The 22,482-nt window shown below is 41.4% G+C and overlaps 1 long non-coding RNA gene across 1 annotated transcript; it reads left to right on the top strand.

Moving 5' to 3' along the window:
• Positions 1 to 1,952: 1,952 nt before the first annotated feature.
• On the top strand, positions 1,953 to 22,202 carry LOC146395668 (uncharacterized). The gene is made up of 3 exons (XR_014830979.1): positions 1,953 to 3,539; positions 9,777 to 9,894; positions 18,157 to 22,202. It is a non-coding gene; the product is annotated as an uncharacterized LOC146395668 (long non-coding RNA).
• Positions 22,203 to 22,482: the final 280 nt, after the last annotated feature.

The raw sequence follows: 22,482 nt of genomic DNA, 5'->3' as shown, positions 1-22,482 counted from the left end.
AGGAGACACACGCAGGGTCGGCAGCATCCCTGCTTATTGATTTCTCAGCACCGTGTTAAGGTCTTCAAAGCAAACGGTGTGGACAAAGAGCGGAGGCCAAGCGTGTGGTGCTGTCTCACCCAATGTTCTCAAAGACTGTGGATCACAGCACTAAGTCTGCATTTCCTAGGCACAGAGATGTTGGAACTATGGCTGAGGGTGGGTAAGACACAGCTCTCAGGCTTGGGGTGGAATCTTATTTTTAGGAACAGGGTGAGGCAAGAAGAACCAGATCCTTTTGCTGGCCTGGGAAAGAACACCATCCAATTGCAGTCATTTTTTTCTAGTCAGCATCAATTTGGTCATTTTTCTGGGTACCAAAATTATAATAAAAAAAATCATCGAACTACTGTGTATTGAGTCTTTACTGTCTACTTCCTGTTCACTGCTTGTGTTACCTATTGTCTATTTCAGGATATTTGCTGACTCAACATTTATCAGCTGAGCACCTCCTTCAACCAGGCACCTTTCTAGGCACTGGAGATCCTGGGATGAACATGAATAGGGCAGACAAGTCCCCTGCTCTCATGGTGTTTACATTCTATTAGGGAAGAGAGACGCAAATCATACATTGCAAGGAAACAAAAGATAAACAACCACTTTAGACAGTACAAAGTGCTAGGAAAAGAATTAATCAGGATAATGGGACAGTGTGATGGAGGGTAACTAGGGCAGGTCTTTGCAACTAAGTCATCGGGGAAGGCCTCTCTGAGGAAAGTAACATGGCACATAGGCCGGAAGGTCTTCAGCAACTCAGAGTTCATTCCTTTCCATGTTTCACCAGTTTTCTGCTTGGTGTCCTTCTCAAGTCAGTGCAGGTGAATGGAGAAGGCAACCAGGGAGACAGTGATGCAGAGTGGGAGTGACAGTGGCAGGTAAGAGAGGCTGAAGGCAAGCAAGAGATGACATCATTATGCTGCCATCATTATTACTATTCTTTTGCAAAGGTGGGCCCTTTTTTGCAGTCAGACCCCAGTATGAACTTCTGTGCATTTTGTTGCGTGTCACTGGTAGGTGAGAAACCACAGAGAGACCAATGTCTCTTTCCTTAAGTCTTCCTGCCAATGTACTGTTCTGGGTGTGGTGACGGCTATGTTTTATGAATCTCCAGTCTGTTTTAGCTCCTTCATGACGTGTTGATAAAACTTTTAAGATGTTCATAAATTTCCACATTGTACCATGGATGCTAAGTTCTTTGGGAAGAGCAACCTACCCCAAACAATATAAATCTGAGGTGCATACTACTCAAATACATGGAAAAAATTTTCGTCCTGCCTGGGTCCCTAAGGAAAAACCTTAGAAAGGGCCTTCATAATCTCTGTCAATTGTGAGCTAAAGTGTTCCAACAAAGTAGAACTGTTACTGAAAGTAGAGTCTGGCTACTCACTACTCTAAAGCCAATTAAGAGGCAAGGTTGGTGGAAAGGAAAGTTTGCTTTATCTCAGATGCTGGCAAGCAGCGGGGAGGGTGGACTTCGGTCTCAAGGGCTGACTCCCCGACAGAGTCAGTGGGGGAGAGCTTTTATAGGTGGAGAAAAGTGGCTACATGCAGAAACAGCACGGTCTGCTCTGACAGTCATCTTGAAATTGGACATGGAGTGGTCTGATCAATGTCATCTTGATTGTTTAAGTACAGTTGACCTTCAGTTCCAGGGTCAGTTTGTTCCCATTTCCTTGAGACCATTCCTCGGAAATGTGGCATCTTATGTCATGGCCACTGTCTGGTCATCATGTAGTCAACTTCTTCCATTCGTTGGGGGTTTCAGTATCTATAAGACAGCTCAGAGGATACAACTCAGAATATCATCTGGAGTTCCTGTTGTGGTGCAGTGGAAATGAACCCAAATAGGAACCATGAGGTTGCAGGTTCGATCCCTGGCCTCACTCAGTGGGTTAAGGATCCAGTGTTGCCATGAGCTGTGGTGTAGGTCACAGACGTGGCTTGGATCTGGTGTTGCTGTGGCTCTGGCGTAAGCCAGTGGCTGCAGCTCTCATTAGACCCCTAGCCTGGGAACTTCCATATGCCACGAGTGCAGCCCTAAAAAGGACAAAAAGGACAAAAAGACCAAAAAAAAAAAATATCTATAACCCTTGAGGAGGAACTAAAGATCCCTGACTTTGTTTAATGACTAAACTAATATTATTTGGTCTCATTTGATTGTTTTCCTTTGCTCCTACATTTTCTCATTTCTCTGATTAAACTTACTCTTTTAAGTTTTTCTATAGACAAAAGATGTGCAAAAGATGTTGAGGGGAAGGACCATAGGGCCCTGCTCTGTTATAGAACCTGAACTTGTAAACCGCTAGGTCTTTTTTTATACCCCTGAGGAACAGTATATACCCACCTCCTAGCACAAGCTGAATTATCTCTGAGACGTGTGTTAAGAACATTATTTTTGATTGAGACAAGAAAAGATTAAATATAAGGAGACCCCTCTATTAATGCATAATTACTTTGATAGGTAAAGTTCTGTTGAGTCAAATGAATTTTTGTTCTTTCTACCAGCTTCAAATGGATGCTAATCATGAGTGGAATTGAAAGGAGTATACTAGCGATACTCTAGTATTAAGAAAGAGCTGTGAGTTTTGCAGAGAACTTGGACAAAAAAAAAAGCCAGTCTGTATATTTTTCATGTCCTCAAAGGAGACAAGAAGGCCTTTTCAAAGTCTTCATAAAAAGTCTCTAATTTTATTCTCATGGCTTTCTTTCCCTTTCCACATGGTTCAAGATAAATTATTCTTATTCATTTTCTGTTCTATTTAATCACTAGTAATGTGACAGCATTAAAAACTGTAAATTGTCATTGCAAATGTCTATTTCTGCCACAGTGAATATTAACTTGATCTTCTCTAAGAAAATGAATTACTGTAAACTATTTTTATAAAAAAAGTAATTCTGAGTTATAAATGCATTCTTAAGATGATTTGGGAATACAGCCCATTTGTGGCCTGGGTCTTCTTTCCTTTTTGAAATTTGAAAGTAGAGCAAGATGGTTGAGTTTTGAGATCTCCAAAGGACTGTAAGAAACAGCCTGTGATCCTTCACGTGTGAGGATGGTCTCTTGGACACACATCTTTTACTCAAGGGTGGATTCTTCAGGGTCTTCTGCCTTCCCTCCCTTTACCCTTCCTCAGGGTAGGTCTGGGCAGAGAGAGCAGGCGCGCCTGGAGACAACAGGTTGCAAACACATCAGAAGGGCAAGACCTAGGTCTTGTCAACCCCTTTCTCACACTTGGTAGTAACCACACTTTTTGACTGAACATCCTATTCATAAAGTGGTGTTTAGTGTGCCACTGTGTACACTTATAGAATATACATCGGTCAATTGTCAGTCCGTATGTTAATAATTAGTAAAATTATTTTTCTGTATTTTAGATAAAATAAATACAAATAGATATTCCATCCATGTCACGCCACGTGGATCCTCTGACATTCTCACCTAGGGCCTGTGTGAACCTATCTTTGAAGATCACTGCTCTGAACAATTGAGGTAACCTAAGGTAAATAAATAAGGTTTCTTAAAGAAATGTACCTTTTGTTGACGGGGAACAGATCTGCTAAGAGGACCTTAAGAGCATTTTAGGGGAGACCCTTTGTGGCGCAGTGGGTTAAGGATCTGGCGTTGGCACTGCAGTGTTTCGGGTTGGTGCTAAGGTGAAGGTTTGCTCCCTGCCCTGGGACCTTACACATGCCTTGGGTGCTGCCAAAAAAAATTAGAGAGGAAGAGCCCTGGGGGCATTTCTTGCATTAGAATCAGGATGGGGGAGTTCCCATCCCATCGTGGCGCAGTGGTTAACGAATCCAACTAGGAACCATGAGGTTGCGGGTTCAGTCCCTGCCCTTGCTCAGTGGGTTAAGGATCTGGTGTTGCCGTGAGCTGTGGTGTAGGTTGCAGACGCGGCTCGGATCCCGCGTTGCTGTGGCTCTGGTGTAGGCCGGTGGCTACAGCTCCGATTGGACCCCTAGCCTGGGAACCTCCCATATGCCACAGGAGGGGCCCAAGAAATAGCAAAAAGACCAAAAAAAAAAAAAAAGAATCTGGATGGAAAATGCATTAAACAGAACAATCTGGCCTTTGACCTTCCCTGGAGTTTCTCTTGGGATCAGTGGTCAAAGCTTTCAAAGCGATGTGTATTCATTCCATTTTATACACCAGTGTTCCCTCAAGTTCTGCCCTGCTCATATTACTATCACAATTTTTACCTTGTCAGAGTACCATGGTGTTGTTATTTTAGAAGTAATTGTCTTTAAATTTGGAAACAACCCAAATGTCCATCAACAGATGATTGGATTAGGAAGATGTGGTATATATACACAATGGAATACTACTCAGCCATAAAAAAGAATGACAAAATGCCATTTGCAGCAACATTGATGGAACTAGAGAATCTCATACTGAGTGAAATGAGTTAGAAGTAATTGTCTTTAAATGTTCTCATTTTCACTTAAATAGAATATATTTAATGTATATTAAACAGAATATATCTCTCTGCCCAGACCTACCCTGAGGAAGGGTAAAGGGAGGGAAGGCAGAAGACCCTGAAGAATCCACCCTTGAGTAAAAGATGTGTGTCCAAGAGACCATCCTCACACGTGAAGGATCACAGGCTGTTTCTTACAGTCCTTTGGAGATCTCCTCCTCTTCAAAAAGATTTTTTTATATCACTACCATAAATTGAATGCGAAACTCACTTGCCCTAAATAGGAAGAAATTTTAAAGAGCTAAGTGTGAAATTATTAAATTTTTAAAAACCACAATGAGATATCATCTCACACCTATCAGAATGGCTACTATCAAAAAGATAAGAGGGAGTTCCCGTCGTGGCGCAGTGGTTAACCAATCCGACTAGGAACCATGAGGTTGCGGGTTCGGTCCCTGCCCTTGCTCAGTGGGTTAACGATCCAGTGTTGCCATGAGCTGTGGTGTAGGTTGCAGACTCGGCTCGGATCCTGTGTTGCTGTGGCTCTGGTGTAGGCCGGTGGCTACAGCTCCGATTCAACCCCTAGCCTGGGAACCTCCATATGCCGAGGGAACGGCCCAAGAAATAGCAACAACAACAACAAAAGACAAAAGACAAAAAAAAAAAAAAAAAGATAAGAGATAACAAGTGGAGTAAAGGGAACCCTCATGCACTGTTGGTGGGAACATAAATTGGTGCAGCTAACGTAGGAAACAGTATGGAGTTTCCTCAGAAAATTAAGAATAGAACTACTATATGATCCAGCAGTTCCACGTCTGGTATATATCCAAAGGAAATGAAAACAAGATATTAAAGAGATATCTGTACTGATACGTTTACTGTAATATCATTCATAATAGCCAAGATACGAAAATGACCTGCATGTCTATCAGTGGATGAATGGGTAAAGAAGAGGTGGAATATATGTATGGTGGAATATTAGTCAACCATAAGAAAGAAGGAAATGCTGCTGTTTGTCAAAGCGTGGATAGAGCTTGAGGGCATTATACAAATGAAGTAAGCAGAGGAAGACAAATGGTACATGGTATCACTTATATGTGGAATTTAAAAAAGTCAAACTCAGAGTTCCTATCGTGACTCAGTGGAAATGAATCACTAGCATCCATGAGGACGCAGGTTCAATCCCTGGCCTCACTCAGTGGGTTAAGGATCTGGTGTTGCCATAAGCTGTGGTGTAGATTGCAGACGTGGCTCAGATCTGACATGGCTGTGGCTGCAGCGTAGGCCAGCAGCTATAGCTCTGCTTCAGCCCCTAGCCTGGGAACCTCCATATGCTGTGGGTGCAGCCCTAAAAAGACAAAAGAAAAAGTCAAACTCATAGAAACAAAATGTAGAATGTGAGTGGGAGGTGAGGGAAATAGAGGTTGGTAAAAAGTGCAGACTTTGACTTATACGGTGGATAAGGTCTGAGGATCTGATGTAAAACATGGTGACTGTAGCTCATACTGTATTATATAACTGAAGTTGGTGAGAGAGGAAAACTTAAATGGTCTCATCAAAAAAATAAGTGATGGATGTGTGAATGAACTAGATGGGGTGGATAGTTTCACACTGTATGTGTATATCGAACTGTCACAATATGCGATTTAAACATCTTGAAGTTTTGTCAGTTATAACTCAATAAAGCTGGGGGGGAAATCCTTTAAAAATATTCAAAAAACATTTTTTTTCTATGTGCTACCCCAAATGACCAAACTACCCAAACAAGCAAAAACCCCAAAGCACCACAAGTTGGGAAGTATTGCCTTGAGGTATTTAAAACTGACAACATATTCGCTAGACCTTCCTTTAATGGGTTTTGTTGCCTGTCTTAACATGTATAATCAAGCAACAGATTATATCCTCAACTTTGAGGTGCTTGTCTCTTCCGTGTGGAAGTGTAAAATTTGCAAGGCTCAGCCCTCAGCCAGGTTCTCAGGCTCCTCCTAGCTCTGCCATTGATGGACGTGTGATGTGGTTCAGGACCTCTGTTCCCCCAGCCATCCACTGATCTGAATCACTGAGAAGTCAAGATTCTCAGCTCTGTCAGTGCCAATGGTTCTCCTCCCAAATCACAGATTTCTGTTTTAAAGAATTATTTCATTTGGTGTTAGCCAAGATCATATTGGAGAATTCACTTTTATATTCTCTCAGTTTTTCTCCTAGCTCTATCAACAAAGTTATAGGACCTCAGTTTCTCCTTCTGGAAAAGTAAGCTCACATACTTACTAGTCAGCCTAGTGTAATTGACGCATGATGGGCAGAAGAGTCTTTTTTTTTTTTTTTTTTAAACAAAAATGTCTACTGCATGGTAAAGGAAGAACCAATCTGTATAACAGCCTAACACCCAGACAGGCGTGAATTTGGGCAGCTCAGCCATCCCACTTCTTTAGTAGCTGTGTTCTGAGTGCTGTGGCAGCCAAGTCAACAGGCCTGTACATTCACCATTGGAAGAAAGACAGTGGATCAGTCACAATTCAGAGCAGCATGGGGTGAGCACATTCAAGCGCAGATCAAAAGGGCCACACTCTACACATTCAGCAGGTTGGTTAACAGCATAGTCTTGGGAGTTAGATCTGGTGCAACTGCAGGGCTGCCAGGACCATGAGCAATTTTCTCTAACTCTGCTGACCCCCAGTTTGCTCTTAATCTGGAAAGTGAAGCCTGTACTGTGGATTTGCATGCTATTTCAGTAGCACTTGAAAGACTGTACGCTCTTCTGTGGCCCTTTGTTCTTCTTGCATGTTTGGCCTGTAAGAGATAATGGGAGACCCAAGTCTGCTATTTCCTTGGATGTGTTCAGTTTCCACCTGACTCTCATATGAACTTGGAATGTGTCCTAGTGTTTAAAGACTCAGAGCCATAGAATTATACTCCATTTTTTATTGAATGCTATACATAGCTCTGTGTTTATACATATATATTGTTGTGTAGTTTTTTTATCCACAAAACCATGTACAATTTAAGAGGTTTTTTCCAGGGCACATCTGACCCCACCCAACACCTGGCTTATTCCTGCTTCTACAGAAGTCAAAGCCCTACAGAAGCTTGTAACTTTGTTGTAAGACCAGCTGATAGGTCATCATGAAAATTCAATGGGAGAAGATATGTAAACGTTTTGGCATGGTGCCTGGCACATAGCTAATAATAAAGGTTAATATAACCATGTATAATGTTACTATTTTTTTCCATGCAGAGAGGGAACTATCAGCTATAAGTGCTTACTCCCTGTTATTATTGATACCCAAGGAAAAAGACAGACACCTTCTCCTGGGATTTCTCAGTTTTCATGGAAAAACATGGGTATTTCAGTTGACAGATCCTGAGTCCAAGTAAAGGCCGCTTGAGTCCTGGTTCAGGACTGGCCTGGAGCAGGGTTAGTGGAAGAGACCAGTTTCTGGTGGTGCCAGGACAGGGGAGCAATTTCTTTTGGTTTGCACATGTGAGCAGAGCCAGCGGATAAAATCTGGAAAGGTAGCCTGGGATTTGATGGCCTTGAATATCTAGACTTGATTCATTTGGGAATGGGGAGCCACTGATAGTTTATGAGTGAGGGAGAGATGTGTAAGACATCTGAAGGGATGGTTAGAAATGTGAAAGGAAGGTTAGAAACATGTGAACCAGTTAGGAAGCTGTTACAAGGTATTTGCGAGGAGTCATTCTGAGTTCAAATGAGAATAATGGCAGAGGGAATGGAAAAGATATTTGTTGATTCAGAGCAAAGGTGTCCCTGTATATTTCCTGAGCAGATCTTGGATATTTTATTTTGTTGTTCTTTTTCCTTTTCATTTTTTTTTTGTTTTGTTTTGTGTGGTTTTTTGTTTGTTTGTTTGTTTTTTTGACTGTTCCCACCGCATGCAGGATGGGCCAAGGATCAAACCAACACCATAGCAGCAAACTGAGCTGCTGCAGTAAAAATACTGGATCCTTAACCCACTGCACTGCAAGAAAACTCCTTCTTTTTTTTTTTTTTTTCTTTTTGCTATTTCTTGGGCTGCTCCCACGGTATATGGAGGTTCCCAGGCTAGGGGTCTAATCGGAGCCGTAGCCACCAGCCTACACCAGAGCCACAGTAACGCGGGATCCGAGCCACGTCTGCGACCTACACCACAGCTCACGGCAACGCCGGATCGTCAACCCACTGAGCAAGGGCAGGGATCGAACCCGCAACCTCATGGTTCCTAGTCGGATTCGTCAACCACTGCACCACGACGGGAACTCCTAAAAGTGATAGGATTTTAAATAGTGACTTAATATTACTGATGAATTTTATGAACCACAGAACTGATGGCTGAATCCTGAGAATGTATGTGTTATGGGAAGCCCATGGAAAAATCCTCAATGTGAGTTCCATACTTACTATATAACAATAAAAATATAGCATATACCTTAGCAGAGAAAAATACCATCTCACACTGCACTCCCAGCTGAAACCAACTGAACCTACTATCTGTCCAGTTTTGAAATTTGGTGAGGTAAAGGGAGGGAAAAATGAATAATAAAAGGAAGTTGCCTTGCAAATAAATGACAAGGGATGAATGAACATTATTATTTACATTAAGTTTAAGTAATTTGTTTTCTAATGTTTGAGATATGCAGGAGTACATACAGGGTGCATCACAGTTTTTAAAGGAATTTTTTTTCTTAAACAAAAATTTAATTTTTTGTCATACTTGTACTGAAAATGATGTGAGTATGATTGTATCTGCCTGATAGTGTCTGCCTGAGTGTGGCATTGGAATTCCTTCAAATAAACATCTCCTCCCTTATTCAGGGTTAGAGAATATTACCACATATCCAAATATCTGATTTCCTCCTGGTTTGTGGTGTAGGATATTGTCACAGTTACATGAACAACACAAGCCGCCCTTCCCTACAAACTCACTTTCCTGTATCAGTCGGCCAGTTCATCCCTTGGAGTTTCTGATGTTTGGTCTTCCATCTGTAATAGGACCATGTTAAGTGGGGAGGTAGTTCTGGTGTCAATTTTCATATGTTTTGGGGGAGAAATGGATCTTACATCCCTACAAATAAGATGATAATCTCTGTGTAGGAATTCAAGGTGATGTTTTATTTAACAAAGAGTCACTAACATAGCTCAGAGATTACAGGCTTAACATGTGTATTTGATAGATTCTTTAAAAGATGTTCAAAATTCTCAGCTGGTGACAGAATACCACATTGTAATAAATCACTTTTCTTTTGTGGGGAGTGGATGGGTCTAAATTCCCACTTTAAAACTTATTCCCATGGTGTGCATTTTTATTTTTTTTCTAGCCACAAAATGAGAAAAAAAATCAAAAATAAAAAGTATAAAGTGTAAGGTTGCATTGGGCTTTCTCCTTGAAAAGACCAAGGTGAGAAAATGGAACCTGATCAAGGGCTGCACATCAAGGTAAGGTGAACAGAAATCCAAAATGAGCCAAATGACACTTCCTAAAAATTAAACATGGAATTATTACATGATCCAACATTTCACTTCTGAGAATATATCTAACAATTGAAAGCAGGGCCTCGAACAGGTATTTTTGCTCCCATGTTCAAAGCAGCATTCCTCACAATAACCGGTAACTGGAAACAGTTTATGTTTAATTCACAGATGAGTGGATAAACCAAATGTGTTATGTATACACAATGGAATATTATTCAGCCTTAAAAGGGGTGAAATTCTGGGAGTTCCCATTGTAGCGCAGCAGAACGAATCTGATAAGTATCCATGAGGATGCAGGTTTCATCCCTGGTCTCGCTGAGTGGGTCAGGGATCCAGCATTACTCTGAGTTGTGGTGCCGGTTAGATGCAGCTTGGATCTCATGTTGCTGTGGCTGTGGCACAGGCTAGCAGCTGCAGCTCCAACTCCACCCCTAGCTTGGAAACTTCCATGTGCTAAAAAAGAAGACAGAGGGAGTTCCCTTCATGGCTCAGTGGTTAATGAACCCAACTAGGATCCATGAGGATGTGGGTTTGATCCCTGGCCTTGCTCAGTGAGTTAAGGATCTGGCATTGCCATGAGCTGTGGTCGAAGAGGTGGCAATGCCAGATCCTTAACCCACTGATCGAGGCCAGGGATCAAACCCGCATCCTCATGGGTACTAGTCAGGTTTGTTACTGCCAAGCCATGACGGGAACTCCCTTGAGGGTCTCATTTAGATGGGTTATCAATACTTGACTCACTGCCTGCAGAGGGAGTGAGGGGTTCCCTTAGAGGGACCCAGCAGTTCCTAGGTCACCTGCAGACACACGGAAGTTTCATTCTAAAGAGTTTCCAGTTCACTCCAAGTCCATCTTGCACTTAGTTGATCCTGATATTTCCTGCCTTTCCCATCTGGAAAAGACTCCTTTGTTTTAAAAGAGTCTTGGCAAATGTATGCTTTAGTGAAACAGAATGAAAGACATTTTTGAAACACAGACATTGTAAGCCTCAAATTAGGCACTCAGGAGAAAGAAGTGGTACATCAGAAGCATGGCCAGTAGTTTGGGGAGAGTGTTGGCACAAGTGTAGAGCTACAAAGGCATGAGTAGATAACAGTTGACTGTTAACCTCCCAAACTCAATTCAATGTGACAGTGACACTTCACAGCACATTGCATCCAATCTCATTTGAAGCTGACAAAGATTGTTTCTGCTTTACATCTATTGGTTTATTAATGGACTACAGCCTTTTAAGCAGATGCATATTCATTAGGTAGCCAGCTGTTAGGAGGTTCCCAGATGTCGAATCTAACTCTGTCTTGGAACATTTTTTTTTCCTTATCATGAAACAAAGTAATTGAGGCCTTATTAAAGAACTAGTTAATTACTAAAGAGATACCTTATGGCACCCTTTTTTATCATTCAAATTTGAGAGCTCTCGGGACATCTAAAAATTTTGGTGAAGAGAGAGTATTTAAGAGCCAACATTTATTATATAATTAAAATATGTATAGACAGATTGTACATGTGGAGATATACATGCATGTCCAGGTTGGAGGAGTTAAAAGTAAGTGAAACATTTTGAACAACTGAAAAATTTCAGCCACAATATCCTTTCCTTAGTTCATTATAGGAATTAGGTCCAAAGGACAACATTGAGAAACCTAGTAAATTAATTAATATTAAAGTTACTTTAATATTTCTTTTATCTGATCTTACCACTTTCCTGTAAAGATGACTTAAAAAAATGGGTCAGTTAATAAAAAAAAAATGGGTCAGTTATGCCTCAAACTTAATTTTCTATTTTCATTAAAGCTACTTTTTTCCTATCAAAAGTAATGTAGTTCAATTAATGGCAATCAAACTAGGGTTTTCAAATTGCCAAGAATTTCTAAATACCCTTTATAACAGTCTCTTAATTTCAAATGCATTCTTAAAGCCATATATTTAATTCTCCCTTCACATTTACTGGTTTCAATACCATGTTTTACATCTAATTGTTTTTTGTATCCCATAACTGCTTGTTGTGGATATAGATAGTTTTACTACTTTTATCTTTTGTGTGTGGATGATTTCCTACCTTTACTGTATGTTTGCCTTTACCAGTGCATGTTCTCATTTGCAGTTTTCCTGTTTCTAGTTGTGGGCTTTTCTTTCCTGCCTAGGGAAGTTCCTGTAGTATTTGTTGTAAAGCTGGCTTGGCGATGCTGAATTCTCTTAGTTTTTGCTTGTTTGTGATGCTTTTGATTTCTCCTTTGACTGTGAATGAGAGCCTTGATAGGTAGAGTGTTCTTGGTTGTAGGTTTTTCCCTTTCATCAGTTTACATATATCATGCCACTCCCTTCTGGCTTGTAGAGTTTCTGCTGAGAAATCGGCTGATAGCCTAATGGGGCTTACCTTTTATGTTATTTGATGCATTTCTCTTTCTGCTTTTAATATTCTTTAATTTTCATGATTGTGATTACAATGTGTCTTGGTGTATCTCTGGGGTTTTATCTTGGTTTATCAGTGTTTCTCTTTGGGTTTATCCTGTATGGGACTTGTTTTGCTTCCTGGACTTGAGTGTTTTCTGTCCCTGATTAGGGAAGTTTTCAGCTATTATCTATTCACATATTTTTCTCAGGCCCTTTATCTCTTTCTTCTCCTTCTGCAACCCTTATAATGTGAATATTAATGTGCTTATTGTCCCAGAAGCCTCTTTTTTTTTTCACTCTTTTTTTTTCTGTTCAGTGGCAATAATTTCCACTACTCTGAATTCCAGCTCACTGATCTATTCCTCTGTATCTTTTAGGATACTATTGCTTCTTTCTAGTATATTTTTCATTTCAGTTATTGTATTCTTCATCTCTGTTTGGTTGCTCTTTATATTTTCTAACTCTTTGTTAAACACTTCTAACTTCTCTGGCATCTGTTCTCTTCCTGAATTCTTTGATCATCTTTACTCAGAATTCTTTCTCAGGTAGGTTGCCTATCTCTACCTCACTTACCTCTTCTGGAGTTTTGTCTTGTTCCTTCCCCTGGAACATGTTCCTCTGCCACCTCATTTTGTCTGAGTTGCTATTTGTATTTTTATGTATAAAGTAGGTTAGTTAAGTTCCCTGACCTTGGAGAAGTGGCCACTCTAGGAGGCATCCTGTGTATCCCAGCAGCACACGCCTCTCGTGTCACCCAAACCATATGCCCTGGGGATTCCCCCTACAAGGGCTGCATGGTCCTTCTGTTCTGGTGGCTGACTATGTGGATTTCTGGTAGGCTTGGTTGGCCCTATCTTGATTGGTTAATAGGCCCTGCTTGTGTGGATGCTACTGGCTGCTGTTTAATGGGACCTGGTCATGAGGTGGCTGGTAGAGAAACCCCAGGGGGCCCTGGGGCTAGTGCTGGCTTATTTTTGGGTGAAGTCAGGGTCCAAAAGATTCTGGAGCTGTTGCTCACCCAAAGGTGGGTGACGCAAGATCTGGACTACCAGAAGGCAGAGCTGGATCCTTGAGTCTGGCTGTAGGACCCAGGGATCCCAGACCTGGTGTCAGATCACTGGTGGCAGGGGCAGGGAAGGGGGCTGGCTCCTGACAGTTGGGTATGGGTTCGGGGGTGTCCCATAAGTTGTGTTGGCCTGCTGGTGGATAGGACCAGGGCCTAGCCACTCCCAGGGCAGGGTCTGACCTTCTGTGGGTGGGCTGGGTCCACAGGCTGTGAGATTGTGGTTTTCTTGTGTCTGGTGTCTGCTCCCTGGTAGGTGAGGCTAGTCCAGAGTCTTCTTCAAGCTTCCTGGAGGTGGGACTGTTGCCTGCCCACAGGTGAGTGGAACTGGGTCTTGGTCCTCTGGTGGGCAAGGGCATGCTTAGGGGTGGCTGTGAGTTCAGAAAGTCTTTAGGCAGCCTGTCTGCTGATGGGTGGTGCTTTGTCCTTGCCTAGATAGTTGTTTGGCTTGAGGCATCCCAGCAGTGGTACCTATAGGCTGTTGGGTTGGGCCAGTCTTAGTGTTAATGCGCTAAAGGGAGGATCTTTAGATGGTGGCTGCCAGCAGGAGTGTCCACACAGGAGAAGGAGCTCCTAAATATGGCTACTGCCAGTGTCCATGACCCCAGGGTGAGCTGCAGCTGCCCACCGCCCCCCCCCCCCTTGTCCCCTTCCCATCTCTCTGAGAGACTCTTCAAGACCAGTAGGTAGTTTTGGCCCAGGTTCCTGTCAAATTATTGTATTTACCTTGGGTCCTGGTGCACGTGAGATTTTGCGTGCATCCTTTAAGAGTGAACTTTCTATTTCCACCCGTTCTGTGAAGCTCCTGAAATTAAGCTCCACTGGCCTTCAAAGCTAAATGCTCTGGGGCCTTGTCTTTCCCGTGCTGGCCCCCAGGCTAGGGAGCTGACATGGGGCTCAGTACTCTCACTGCTGTGGGAGAAACCTCTTCAGTATAATTATTCTCCAGTTTGTGCATTGCCCACCCAGGGATTCCGGATTTGATTATATTGTGAGCCCACCCCTCCTACCCAATTCATTGTGGATCTTTATGTCTTTAATTGTAAAAGATCTTTTTGGGTAGATTCTAGTCTTTTTATCATGGTTCTGCAGATAGTTGTGATTTGGTCTGCTCATGAGAGGAAGTAAGTAGGTCTTTCTACCCTCCATCTTGGCCCCTGAATGTTTCTAAGTGCCCTTGAAGAATCCTATTCTAAAGATATCAATTCAGATATTCCCTTAAGAACATCGTCAATCTGGAAATTCCATTTCTACTTTTATTTGATGACTGGGCATCTTAATTTAATTTCTCAAATGCAAGAATCACAGGAGGAAATAAAAAATTGCAAAGAGCACATAATCTATAGAAAACAGTACAGTGCTCTTTTTGAAATGGATTCATTCCCTAAACAAGCAATCCAGGGTCAACCAACTATACTGCAGCCTGCTCTGCTTTTGTTTGTTTTGTTTGTTTGATTTTGTTCTTTAGGGCTGCACCCACAGCATATGGAGGTTCCCAGGCTAGGAGTCGAATCAGAGCTACAGCTGCTGGCCTACACCACAGCCACCACAACACCAGATCCGAGCCGTGTCTGCAGCCTACACCACAGCTCACAGCAACACTGGGTCCTTAACCCACTGAGCAAGGCCAGGGATCAAACCTGCAACCCTATGGTTCTTAGTCGGATTTGTTTCCACTGTGCCACAATGGGAACTCCTCCAGCTTGCTCTTAATATGACTTTCCATCCCTTGAGGAGCCTTTGTGTTGCGCTAGTCCACACCTGCTGGAATTTTTTGCCTTTGAGATTTAGCTAATGTCTTATGCAAGTTTTATCACCATTTCTACAAAACAAACAAAAGGTTTACTCTGCAAAAGAGATCCATTTTTATTTACTCTGTGGCTTATCTCCTGCTGGTGACCTTTAGAAAATGTAAACAGATTTCATAAACTACTTAAAAAAATATTAGTTAACAGATATTTCCTTGCTGTCTTCTATGTGTAGAGCATTACATGGCATCTGGGATGATGTGATCAGAGATCAATGATATGCAAGAAAAAGCTGACAGTATATCTATATGGCATATACAGTCTTTATAAAATAAAAGGTCTGAAATGTTAATAGAGGAGTAATGAGGAATAGTGGAATGAAACTAGCCAAAGACCTATCCTGCAAGACACGGCTTCTCTGTTTTGCTCTCTTGGAGCCTGTTTCCTCATTTTTAAAACAGGGGGATACTAACTATTTTAGCTCCTTAGCTTAGGGCTATTATGAATATCAAGGAGGAAAAGAATGTGGATCCACTATGTAAACTAATATGCAAATACAAATGACTATTTGAAATGCTCAACTTGTCTTTAGAAATATCCCTTAGATATAAAAATAATCTTATCTTTCACATATAAATACTCTTAATGTATTTCTGGTCCAAGAGTAAATATCAAACTATTACCATGCTGTTTTCCAACTCAAGCCAAGTTTTAAAGTGAGCCCTGTGACAACCATGGCAACGAAAGCAAGGCAGGCCTTTAGAATATATCATCTCTGGTGGCCATAGTCCCCTAAGGAACTTTTGAGAAGGCTGAAATAATTACTTAGCTCAGCACCCAAAGCATCGATTATTACCATGTCCTAGCTTTGTCTCTAATCCCACTCCATTTACATCAAGCTCGAGACACATCTACTAGGTGTTTTTTCTCCACTTGGAGTTTTTACATGTGCAGTTCACATAGCTGGGTGGCCCCTTCTCACATTCTTTACATCTCACAGATGAGCAAACACTGGGAGGAAAACGTGGGTGGGGTGCTCTGCTGTGGTGGCGCCTCACCGCACTGCAGTCTTGTTTCCTAGTTGGGAGGGTCTGGACTGTCTACATTTCTATCATGTATGTTTTGGGATTGTTTTCCTCGATTTAATTTTTGATTATCAAGAAGTGAAATATCATGAAAAAAATCTAGTCTACTACCTAATATTTTAGCTGCATTTTAGAAGATACTGTCCAATAAAGCTGCCTTATAAATTACCGGACACAAAAGGTCATATCTTCAACACTTCATTCTTTAACAAAAGCTGACTTTGTGACTACTCTATGCATTTTTCCAAAATGAAGCTCTTTTGACATGGGAGGGAATTCCACCTAGGATTTCCTGCCCCCACCCCCGACCTGCCATGATAAAAACTCTGGCAAACATACCTGCTGAAGGCTGACCATGGTGATCAGTTACTGGAAATATGTTTTGAGGACACCGCATAATAGTCTTTGCAAAGCTACTTTTGGTTATTTGGTTTCTGACACCTTGTTCTGTATTTATCAGGTCATTGTTCCATAGGGAGTGAAGGGAGCTGATGTATCTAAAGACAGAGCTTGCTCTTATGATTTCACGAAGAAGCGGGGAACCTTGATCTTGGGGATCAAATTTGTCTAGGATTCATAAGGAACACTAATAAATGTGGGTGCACTATTTCTCCAGCCTTCTGTGAACACAGTATACAAAGTGGCCAGGGCCCCTTGCAAACAAGAGGCCTTTAGGTTTGACCCACTTTATTCTCAAAGGATAGAAAAAGAGGTTCAAAAGGTTTACAATTCCATGAGCACTTAACCCAGTCTCTCAACCTAAGCTCTCCTATAAAACCTGAAGTGGGTAAGAAATTTACTCTTCATAATTATAATAGCTAGTACATAAACATGATGTATCAGAAGAATCTTAAAAACTGAGCAAAAGCTATGATGGCACCAATTTTTAATATTCTGGGTCCAGAGAGCAGCTACTTATGACAGGCATTTTACTTGTGACTGAAGTGAAAGGCAAAACTAAATTCTTTGTATCTCAAGCAGATCACCTTATAAATAGGATAAATCAAGTAAATGGATACACAGTTACTGGGAAATACTTACCAGCTAATTCTCAGCAGACAGTAAGCAGTTTCTCAAGTATGGCCTGAGGACCACTAGGGAGCCCTGAGACCCATTCAGGGGGCCTCTGAGGTTCTACCTTTTCTAACCACATGTTCCTAAGGCTGGATTTGTTTCATGTATTTCCACCAAAACAACATGGCACAGGAGCCTGAGTGCAGAAGCAAGTAAAGAGAATCCCGTTATATTGTCTCGTCAGGTTTTGAGAAATGGGAAACAATACCATTCTTCTCACAAATTTTTATTTCAGAAAACAAGTTTTAATAAAATTGTAATTTGGCAGGTAATGAGTTGCTACTATAAAACCAATTAATGTTTTTAAAGTTTGTTTTTATTTCAAATACAGTAAATATTGATAAATATGGCCCACATAAAGAAAAGCTCTTTGTGGTTCTCATTAATTTTTAATGGCATTATGGAGTCGAGGTCAGACTGCTCTGTATACCAACTCTAAGCAATTTTGTCTCATTATGAAGTGGAAGAATGTGCTTGAGGATTTAAAGAACACAGGTGCAAGACAGACGGTTAAGAAAAATCAAGTGGAAAAGAAATGTAGGGTTTCATCGTCTAGGATTCAGTTATTTAAAGTAATGACACATTTTAAAGGGTAACAAATGAAAACGGTTTGCCTATCAGTACTTTTAAATCCTTCCAAAATCCCTCGGAAGCCAAGTATTTGACTTGGTTGCATGCTGATTCCCTACCCACTGGGGGAGGCCACGGCAGCGGGAAGGTGCCAGGAGCTTCTCATCATGTCTTTGAGAACAGTGCACTAGCAAGGCTGCCATTATCACAGAAGGAAGACACAAGAATTGGTCTTAATGAGTTAAAAGTAAACAGAAAATCCTCTTTAATGCATTTTTTTTTCTTTTTTTAGTCTTTATATTGGATTGCTTCTCTGGCTATTAGAAGAATAACAAGATCTAAGTCAACAAAACTGCAAGAAGTCTATAGAAAAACTGAGATCTCTACTACTTCTGAGAGCTGAGAACATTCTAATGTGGGTTGCTTGTGTGGCAAATCAAAGAGCTCACTTTCACAGTTCTCTACCTCACATCTGCACTAATGCGGTAAGTGGGAGTCCATACATTCACCAAACAGCTCACTTACAATTTCCTGCTGGATTTCCCTTAGCATTTTAATTATCCAGTGTGTCCAGATTTTTAAGTTCATTTTATGTCTTTTTAGAGCTGCACCCACAGCATATAGAGGTTCCCAGGCTAGGGGCTGAATCAAGCTGTAGCCGCTGGTCTACACCACAGCCACAGCAATGCCAGATCTAAGCCACATCTGTGACCTACGCCACAGCTCACGGCAGTGCTGGAGTGAGGCCAGGGATTGAACCTGTCTGTGTCCTCATGGATACTAGTCAGATTCATTTCCACTGAGCCAGATGGGAACTCCCTTAAGTTCATTTTAAAACAAATGTATTCAGGTGCAGAAAAGTCAGATGAATGGATCAAGGGGTCACACAGCTAGGGGTTAAAACGAGATTAGATCTGTCTGCTTTCAAGTCCGTGTTCTTTCCACAATAAAGTGCTGTCTCCCAAGAGAGCTGACACACAAAGCCAGTTTACTTGAGAAATCTACTTACCATAATGTATGTTCTATGTTTAGACAGTTAGATTTTACTGTTTCATAAGTATTTGAGAAGAAAAAAGTTATTAGCCCTTCTCTCCAAATATAAGTAACTATAGCCCTCATCTTATTAATGACTAGCTCCTAAACAATAGCATTATAGGTATCATTCAGGCAACTTATTTTAAACAAAAAAGTAAATATCCAAAGTACTATACAAGAACACTATGTACATTTATGGTTCCTGAAGATCACATCAGAGAAGTAAAAAAGTTTCAAGAGGGAAAAAGTGAATCTGAACTGGCAATAGAGATTCATATATCCTATGTAACCTGCTAAGAAGTAACTAATTCTCCCTCTCCCACAATACTAGGCAAATTAAAAATAGATACAATAGGAGTTTCTGTTGTGGCTGAGTGGTTAAGAATCCGACTAGTATCCATGAAGATGTGGGTTCAAACCCTGGTCTTGCTCAGTGGGTTAAGGATCTGGCATTGCTGCAAGCTGTGGTGTGTGTCACAGACGCAGCTCAGATCTTGCATTGCTGTTGCTGTGGTGTAGGCCAGCAGCTGCAGCTCCAACTGGACACGTGCTGCAGGTGTGGCCCTAGGGAAGGAAAAAAACAAAAACAAAAAAAACCAAAAAAAAGCCCATATACAACAGAGAAACTGCTGAAAAGTAAAAAGGGAAAGAGGTATAGGATGGACAAAAGGGAGTCCTACATATCAGTAAAGAGTATTTTCTTGCCAACTACAAATTTTGTTAATTGTTCTGGATTTGTGTTTGTATGTCTTTTTTTCTCCCTTTCCTCTTTTCGTTTCTTGTGATTTGATGACTGTTTTTAGTTTTCCATTTGGATTGCCTCTTCTTTTGTGTATATGTATACATCCAGCGTAGATTTCTAGTTTGTGGTTACCATTAAGTTTGAATATAGCAGTCTCTACATATACAAGACTGATAGGTTTTAAGTCGCTGATCTCTTAATTTCAAATACATTTCCAGTATCCTGCATTTGCACTGTCATGATTGCTGGTTTCCATATTTTTGTGTGTGGATGATTTCCTGCCTTTACTGTGTTTGATTTTACCGATGAGCTTTCCCATTTGCAACTTGCTTTTTTTCTAGTTGTGGCCTTTTCCTTCCCACCTAGAGACGTTCCTTTAGCACTTAGTGTAAGGCTGGTTTGTGCTAAATTCTCTCCCCTTTTGCTTGTCTGAAAGGCTTTCGATTTCTACATCGAGTATGAATGAGAGCCTTGCTGCGTAATTTTGGTTGTAGGTTTTTTTCCCTTTCCTTTTACATATATCATGCCGCTCCCTTCTGGCCTTCAGTTCTGCTGAAGAGGTCAGCTAATAGCCTTATGGGAATTCCTTTGTGTTACTGTTGCTTTTCCCTAGTTGATTTTAATATTTTCTCTTTAATTTTTGTCCAGTTGATTAATACGTGTCTTGGCATGTTCTTCCTTGGGTTAATAGTGTGGGACAACTCACTGTGCTTCCTGGACTTACGTGTTTCCTTTCCCATGTTAGGGAAATTCTGGGCTATTATCTCTTCACGTATTTTCTCAGGCCCTTTCTTCTCCTTCTGGAACTCCAATAATGTAATAATGGCACAGAAGTCCAATTTCTTTCCATTCTTTTTCTTGCTTCTGTTCTGTGGCAGTGGTTGCCACCAGTCTATCTTCCAGCTCGTTTGTCTGTTCTTTTGCCTCATTTACTCTGCTGTTGATTCCTTCCAGTGTATTTTTTAAGTTATTGTATTCTTCATCTCCTTGTTCTTTAAATCTTCTAGCGCTTTGTTAAACATTTATTCTCTTCTCCATCTCTGCCTCCATTCTTCTTCTGAGACCTTGGATCATCTCTACTATCATTATTGTGGATTCTTTTTCTGGCAGACTGCCTATCTCCACGTCACTTACTTGTTCTTCCAGGGTTTTATCTTGTTCTTTTGTCCGGAACATACTTCTCTGATGTCTCTTTTTGTTTAACTTTGTGTTCTTAGTCTGTTCCACAGGCTGAAGGATTATAGTCCCCCTTGCTCTGGTGTTTGCCCCCTGGTTGGTCCCAGGGGCTTGTGCAGGCTTCCTGGTGGGAGGAACTGATGTCTGCCCACTGGTGGATAGAGCTGGGTCTTGTCCCTCTGGTGGGCAGGACTTGTCAAGTGTAAGTTTAGAGGCCGCTGTGGGCTCAAGAAAACTTTAGGCAACTTGTCTGCTGATGGGTGGGACCAGGTCTGAGTGCCAAAATGGCAACCTCCAGGAGTGCTCATGCCAAGTATTCTGAGACCTGCGCCACCAGTGTTGCTGGCTCCACAGTGACCTAAAGCTGACCTCTGCCTCCCAAGGATACCCTCCAAGACCTGCAGGTAGGTCTGGCCCAGGCTCCTGTGAAGTCACTGCTTTGCCCTGGGTCCCAGTACACATAAACCTTGTATGTCCCCTGCAAGAATGAAGTTTCTGTTTCCCCCAGTCCTGTGGAGCTCCTGCACTAAGCCCCAAATGCTCTGAGGGCTCCTGGTGATGCCAAACTCCCGGTGTGGGGAGCCTGACTTGGGGTCAGAACTTTCACTCCAATGGGAAAACCTCTGTGATGTAATTATTTTCTAGTTTGTGGGTGTCCACTTGGCATGTATGGGATTTGACTATATAGGTGGAGGTGCTCCTTCTACCATCTTGTGTGGCTGCTTCTTTGGGTGTAGAGTATGTTTTTTGGTAGGTTCCAGTCTTTTCTGTCAATGGTTGTTCAGCATATTTGTGATTCAGATGTTTTCATGAGAGGAGGTTGAGGAGGTGAGCTTAAGTCTTTCTACTCCACCATCTGGTCTCCTCTCCCTTCCCACCAACTCCAAATTATTCTGGGGTAGTCAGACCTTTCTTTAAGTATCACTTAGTAACTAACCCCTTCAGAGACAAATCAGCAGACTGAATGGACCCCAGATCAGGCAATCCTTGTCTTCCTCTTTCATAGGCTCTGAAACAAAGAATACTGTAAGATAGCAAATTGTATGTTGAGGTGCAGTCACAACTGAGGCAGGGGCTCCCTTCTGTCCTCAGAGATACAACACTGGAAGAAGGCATAATACAAAACATGCTTTAGCGTTTTATTAGAAACAAAATATTTATTTCCTTTTGAGAACCATGTATGTCTGAGAAGATGCTGCTTTACCTCTCAATGTGAAGAGAAAGTTCATTTAAGACTACTTTTAAGTACCAGTGAAGATATTCTCCACGCTGCCACTAGAGCCTGGCTTGATTGCTCTGAAGTAACAACACTTGAAAGCTCCTATTCTCTGAAACTAATTTAAACACATTGAATTGTTGAAAGATTAAAAACCACAGTCAGCTAATTACACACTCTCTCATCTCTTATTCAGCAAATGAATCACTTTTCATTACCGCTTAGCTGAAGTACATGAATTTCTGCCTAATTAGAAATGTTGTAGATGGAACATTAGCAAGAATGGAGTGGGTCAGGGTATCTTTGCTGCTTCATTTTTAATTCCTAACAGTAGAGTCTGATAGGAAAGAATAGAGAAGTCGTTAACTAATTTTAAATTATTTATAAAACTTACTTTGCCCAAATTATAATTATTTTTTCTCCAAACGGTCTCAAATGTCTAACATAAT

The sequence above is a fragment of the Sus scrofa genome, chromosome 16, assembly GCF_054392235.1.
Source record: "Sus scrofa isolate SSC_HxYL_T2T_F1_AM1 chromosome 16, Sscrofa_HxYL_maternal_Yorkshire_Landrace_v2.0, whole genome shotgun sequence".
Lineage (NCBI taxonomy): Eukaryota > Metazoa > Chordata > Mammalia > Artiodactyla > Suidae > Sus > Sus scrofa.
Note: the sequence above shows the minus strand (reverse complement) of the source record. Positions and strands in the feature narration are given on the sequence as shown.